This window comes from Galeopterus variegatus, unplaced genomic scaffold (genome assembly GCF_000696425.1).
Source record: "Galeopterus variegatus unplaced genomic scaffold, G_variegatus-3.0.2 Scaffold2739, whole genome shotgun sequence".
Classification (NCBI taxonomy): Eukaryota; Metazoa; Chordata; class Mammalia; order Dermoptera; family Cynocephalidae; genus Galeopterus; species Galeopterus variegatus.
The window spans coordinates 38062-44297 of NW_007728850.1; the positions used below are offsets into that span (position 1 = coordinate 38062).

Genomic DNA, 6236 nt, shown 5'->3' on the forward strand with positions numbered 1-6236 from the left:
TTATAAGGCACTGACACCTTGCCAGATCTGCAGCAGGTGGCTGCACTACATTAGTTAGCAAGGGTGAATCCAGCTGCCATCTGAACTTAGCGTGGCTTCTCATTGAGTCATTTATCCTTCTTCTTTCCAACTGCAGGTGATACTACATGCCTAATGTAACACAACAGCCAGGGCAGAGATGCACACAGGGAAATCAGTCACTCTCTTCTCTTTTCCCAGCTCCACACTCCCCTCCCATCCCTTCCTCCCCTCTTCTCTCTCTCTCCCTCCCCTCTTCATCCTTCCACTGGGATCCCTTACACATCACTCTGCAACTTCCTTTCTTTTTCTTCCTAACTTTGCGATGAATCACAAACAGTTTTCCAACACCTGGTGATTTTTTCTTCACCTAGAGAAAAGCCACGGACAGACTCAGCTTCTGGAGCCTGGTCTCTGTGGCTTTGAGGAGAGCCCCTCGGTGGAGGTGCCAGTAGCCAGCAGCTGGCTCCACCTGGTGCTTGCCGGGAGGGAAGGCGGAAGGGAGAAAGAGCAGCTCCTCTCTGGGCCGGAGGGTGGGGTTCATTGCTTCTCACATCTCGGCACAGGCAAGAGTGGATCTCAGTGGACAGAGGAAGCCTCATGGTTTGAAGACGTCCACAATCATTTAGAAGACTGGGAACACGCGCAGGACTATGCGTGTCCAGGGGTTGTGCACAGGGACAAGGCCTGAGGGCTTCTGATCTGTGTCTGCCATGAGACGGACATTATGCAGATAAGGTAAGCTTGAGGGGGTCTGCTGTCCGCTTAGCCCAGGAGAGCCAGGTGCTGAGCGATGCGCAGGTGGAGGAGAGCTGGGTTCGAGTGTTTTGCAGGAAGTGTGGATTTGAAAACCTTCAGAGGTGACGCATATTGAGGCTCATACCATAGCCTTGGGACTTAATGTTGTCCTGATATTAATGGTGATAATGACGACCACACATTTGCTGCATGCCAGGCGCTGTCCTAAGAGTTTTATGCCATTTAGGCCTCACAGCAGCCCTTTGAAGTGGGTACCCTTACCATTGTTCCCCTTTATAGGGGACAAAAGTTGGGCACAGAGAGGCTTGCCCGAGGTCAGCACCAGGAAGTGTCAGAGTCCAGAAGGGAACAGGCAAATCCTGACCCTTTTCGGTCCCCAGGTTAGAAATGGATCCACTTAGAGGCTGAGCCCACCGACAACTAATTTATAACTCGAGACATCAAGTTAATTTCTCAGTTGGGAAGGAGAGCTGCAAAACAGATGGGAGTCTCTAGCCCAGCGTCAGCACGTTCTCCGCCTGGGGGGCAGACGTTGTTTGGGCAATGACTCAGGATGAGGCGTGGGGTGTGGGCACAGCAGAGGCAGCGGCACAGTCCCTTAAGACAGTCCATGCTCGGAGTCCCTGAGTCAGTGTGGCGGGTGCTCTGAAAGGCACTGCCGAAGATGTTCCTTCCTACCAGGCATCCCTTCTTCCAGAGAGTTCGTGCTGGTGGTGCCAATGTCTAGAGCTTGCTCCAACATTTTTCTGTTAATATTCTTCAGAGGCACTGCTGCTTGTCTTTTGCCAGACTAGCTCATTTCCCATGGCCGCTCCGGCACCCCCACCCCTCGGGCTGGCTACCCTGCTCATCTTCTATATCAGCGTAAGAATTAGAGTGCTAATCTGCCTCCTAGGGAGGCATGTGGCTGCCACTTTGCCCTCTGAGGACAGCATCTTCCAGTGAAGCCACCTCTGCCTCAGCAAGGTCTTTCCAGCGCCACAGAGGTCCTTCCTCTGGGCCATGGACAGAGTGAACAACCTGGAGGGGAAGGAACAGGTAGGCGTTTCTATTTGGGGGCTCACTTTGTGGAGGAGTCATTTGTTTCTTCTGAAGGCACATGAGGCCTCTGGGGTAAACAGAGGCAGGTGGCAGGAGTGGGCAAGAGTGCAGGGTCCAGGGCAGACGCTGGCAGAGGGAGGGAAAAACATAGCTAACAATTTTCACCACTGAGGCATTGACTGTTCACTTCACTTATTGTTGTGTTTACATTGAATTTTGTGAACAGTATGTTTTTACTTTATTTTTCCTGATTACAAAAGCAATGTGGGCTCATCATTTTAAAAAAAAAGTCCAAACATGGTAGAAATATGTTAAAGAGAGTGAGATTTGCTACAGTCCCACATCCTGAGGTGAGCATGCTTAATAGGTCAGCCTATGTCTCTCTACTTTTTTTCCCATGTGAATTCTAACTTGTAATTCTCCTATTGCTTTTATTAATACTGACTTGTTGCTTTTGTGATTGAAAGTGGCTATGAGTGGTTTTCTGGCTTAGAAATAGCATTAACACACCACAGTGGGGAAGGGGCCCTTGGGACCAGGTCAAAGGTCACTTTCTCCAGGCCCTCCTGGGCTTAGTGGGTGTGTAGGGTGCATGTGACCTTCTGGGGTTCTTATCAATGTGCAGGTTCTGATCAGATAGGTCCAGGTAGGCCTGGAATCTGCATTTCCAACATGCTCCAGGTGATGCCATGTGGCCAGCTGGTGGGCCCCACATTCAGTACCAAAGAGCTGAGTTCTGCCTCTGAGATTCTGTGCTCAGGAAGAGCTGGTCTGATACTTGCGCGTTAGCCAGGTGATGCCCCATGTCGGGTCTCACAGCTGTGCTCACAGCTAGGAGGTGGTCCAAGGTCGTCCTCCAGAGCCATCTGTCATCTACAGCCAGTGAGAATGAAAGTCCAGTGTCATCACCCAGGCCAGCAGACAGAGCCCATGCTGCCTGGGAGAAGATGTGCTAAACAGAACGTGCAAGCAGGAGAAGGGCATCAGCTGAGGGTTGCCTCCCTTTTTGGTGTCCAGTAGTCAGTTGGCTCATTTGTGGTATCGAGTGGTCTTCTGTATTCACAAATGTATAATCCTATTCCCAAACCACTTTATAAAAATCTTAATCTGTGTTAGAAAAGTTTATTTATGGGGTGACACAAATATTCTAAAGTTAGGTTGTGGTGGTGGTTGCATAACTCTGTGAATGTACTAAAAACCATTGAATTTTACTTTAAAAGGATGAATTTTATAGTATGTGAATTATAACTCAATCAAGCTGTTGTCAAAAGAAAAAAGTACATTAAACAAATATTGATTGTTAAAATCCAGATGCTAGGCACAGTCAGAACCTAGAGGGACCCAGGAGGGGACCCTGCGGCTGCGTGCCTCCTGAGCGCCTGCAGCCTCCAAGGGTTGTCCACGAGCTCCGGAGGCTCCAGCTTCATCTTGTGTCTCTTCTTGTCTAAAACACACGTACTGGCGGTGACTGAAAAATCACATTTTGCTGTGATGTGGGGGCTGGCTCCGTGTGGGTTCCTAAACAGTTCTATCCCAGCCCAATTCAGAGCTAGTCTCATGATACCTCAGCTTTGGGGGGCGTTGGCACTGAGCTGGAGTGAGGCGGCCAGCGGTCGTGCACGTGGCAGTCTGACGCTTGAGATGGCTGGAGCGATGGGGAGAGTCTTCACCTAAACCAATATCATGTTATTACTTTTAAAGACTTTTTCCTGACATTGCTGAATGTTTAGAATAATGTGTGTTAATTTCTGCTCCATCGTTGAGGCTTGTTGGAAGCACAGGTCCTCAGCTTGGCAGCAGACCCATCGCTACATGGGACGGAGCCCGGGCGTCTGCCTTTCTAACTCGCCTCCCAGATGATTCACAGTTATGTTGAAATTTTAGACACACTGATGTAGAATGCACACCAAAAAAAGAAAAAAAAAATTCATAAAGACAAGAAAAATAACACTCATAATTTCATGGTTTCATTAGGGGCTAAGTCTTTATACCATCCCTCCCACCCTGACACGTTCATGTAGTTTGGTACCTGCTTTTTTTACCTGCTTAACATTATATCCTGAGTAATTTCCCATGCCATTAAATATTCTCCAGGAACATGATGGTTAAGCACTTACCTTTTAGTCCATTTTACCCTGAATCATTTTGAAAAGCTTGGCCAGGCCACGACAGGGGCCTAGGGAAGCTGATCTCCTCATTTCTTGCTGAACCACTGTTCTGTACATTAGCAGAAGGGTCCCAATTCAGGGGATCATGTCACTTGGTCTTCTTTCTATAGGAAGGAGTGCTGGAAGGGAGTACAATTTTGGTATCTCCTTAGTTTCCTATGCAGATAAACTAATAGCAGCTGATAACTGATGGGCAATTCTGTTTGGAATTTCCAGAAAATGTTCAGTTTTTTACTTTTGCCCTAAACTGAATATAGACTCTGTAAACCACAGTCCTGTATGAATCTATGCCTGTCCCTGCTTTTGACATCAGGGTAAAGAAATACCTGGCAGGTTCTTATATCTTATATAGTAAGTTAGTCTCTTATATTCAGTTGTAACTTAGATTACTAATCATTAAGAGGTCATTGAGGTTTTTAATATTTTAAACATCCTTATTGTTACATGTCTTATGTAAAAGACTGGCCTAAGTGTCTGTAGCTTACAAACGCTGACTGCAGACTACAGAATAACTTCGTAAGTTCATTTTCTTTGAACAGCAACCATCATGATTACAATGTTTATTCATCTAAGTACATTTCAGGTTTTAGATTAATACCTTGGATCAAAAGATTTGCCAATCAGGAATAAACTTAGGCAAAATACATAAAAAGCAATAGCCCTAAATTCCCTAGTTCTAGATAATTCTACGTATGGTCAATTATGAAGTTTCGAGAAAAAAATATGCAAGTCATTTTGTGGTTTTTTGTTTTTGTTTTTGTTTTGCTAGACTTTAGGAGTAATTAACTTGTAGAGAATATTAAAATGTCCCTCCATCCCCTTTCTTCTGTGACAGATGCGAGAGATGCAGAACAGTTGAGCAAGAACAAGGTAACACATATCCTGTCTGTCCACGATAGTGCCCGGCCTTTGTTGGAGGTAAGAGAGGGTGTGGTGTGTCCACACGTGTGCATGTCTCATTTGTATCCCGTGGGGGTGCACGTGACATTTTTGAAGAGAACGCGTTCTCTGTGACACTGGTGTGCTCCCATGATGGCTGGTGAAGTTAACTTTGCACTTGGGTTGTGTTTCTGTCAATGCCTGTCTGTGGCAGGTGGAGGGTGTGTTCTTTTTCTGATCATAACATGCTGCATTGCCAGCATGACTTTCTTGGCTAGATGTCAAAGAATAAGCTGATGCTGCATTTCCCTTGGGACTTTAAAGACATTTAAAACCCATTTTCATTCCTCTAAAAATTATTTCTGGTTTTTGAATCCAAAAGCATTCAGGCTGCTCATTTTCTGATTTTTTCCATTTAAGCTCATCTATCTACATTTGCATTCAGGAGTGAAAAACATCGGAAGATAAATTGTCCCTGGAGATTCTCCAGGGCTGCTCTGATAGGGAGACTATTGGTATAGAAGCTGTTGTGTTTTAAGTCTTTGGGGTAAACAGGGTGTGTCTGCTTGTGCACCAATTCCAAAAACATCTTCAATTTTATGCTGATGGGCGGTCTGAGCTGTTGGCCAGGAGTAAAATCTATTTTTGCTTATTAGCCTCGACAGAGCCCAAGGTACCTCTTTTTAGAAATGATGCATGTGTGGTTGTGATGCAGACGTGTTTTTCTATTTTAGGGTGGGGTGTTGGAAAGGGAGGGGTGACTTGTTCTGAAAGAAATAATCCTGGTTCAAGCTGTTTTTATTTAAATTCATATTATGCAAGACTAGGTAATTTTTTTTATTTTAAATTTATCTATTTTCTTTACATCAGAGCAGCCAGTTTTTTTAGTATAAAGCAAACTAAAACACATGAGGATGTAGAGTAACGAACGATGTGTGAGGTGATGTGCAAGACCTCGGTTTACTTCTTCAGATCCGTGAGCTTGTACCCCCTTCTGTTGTTCCCACTCACGGTGTTCTGCTGAGGTGCTGTGATCTGGGTTGCAGCATGATTTTATTGGAAGAAACAACAGCAGCAACAGCCGAACAGTTTTTGGAGCCTAACTGTTCCTTTGAAAATAGCTACTCCTTTTTTAAAATCTGTCAACAACAGTTTGTTTTTAAAATATAACCAAGCTGGGCTCGCCCGGTGGCGCACTGGATAGTGCGCCGCTTGGGAAGCACAGCAGCGCTCCCACCCGAGGGTTCGGATCCCACATACGGACCGGTTCCCGCTCACTGGCTGAGCGAGGCACGGGAGCAACACCGAGGGTTGCGATCCCGTTGCCGGTCCCCGGTCCGGTACGGGCGCAACACTGAGGGTTGCGATCCC

The 6236-nt window shown here is 46.2% G+C and overlaps 1 protein-coding gene across 1 annotated transcript in view; it reads left to right on the forward strand.

Moving 5' to 3' along the window:
• Positions 1–1752: 1752 nt before the first annotated feature.
• Positions 1753–6236, forward strand: part of LOC103598790 (dual specificity protein phosphatase 22-like) — a 40044-nt gene continuing 35560 nt past the window's right edge. The window contains exons 1-2 of the mRNA XM_008582852.1: positions 1753–1815; positions 4822–4904. The gene's annotated coding sequence lies outside the window, so the exon portion shown is untranslated. The remainder of the gene's footprint in view (positions 1816–4821; positions 4905–6236) is intronic.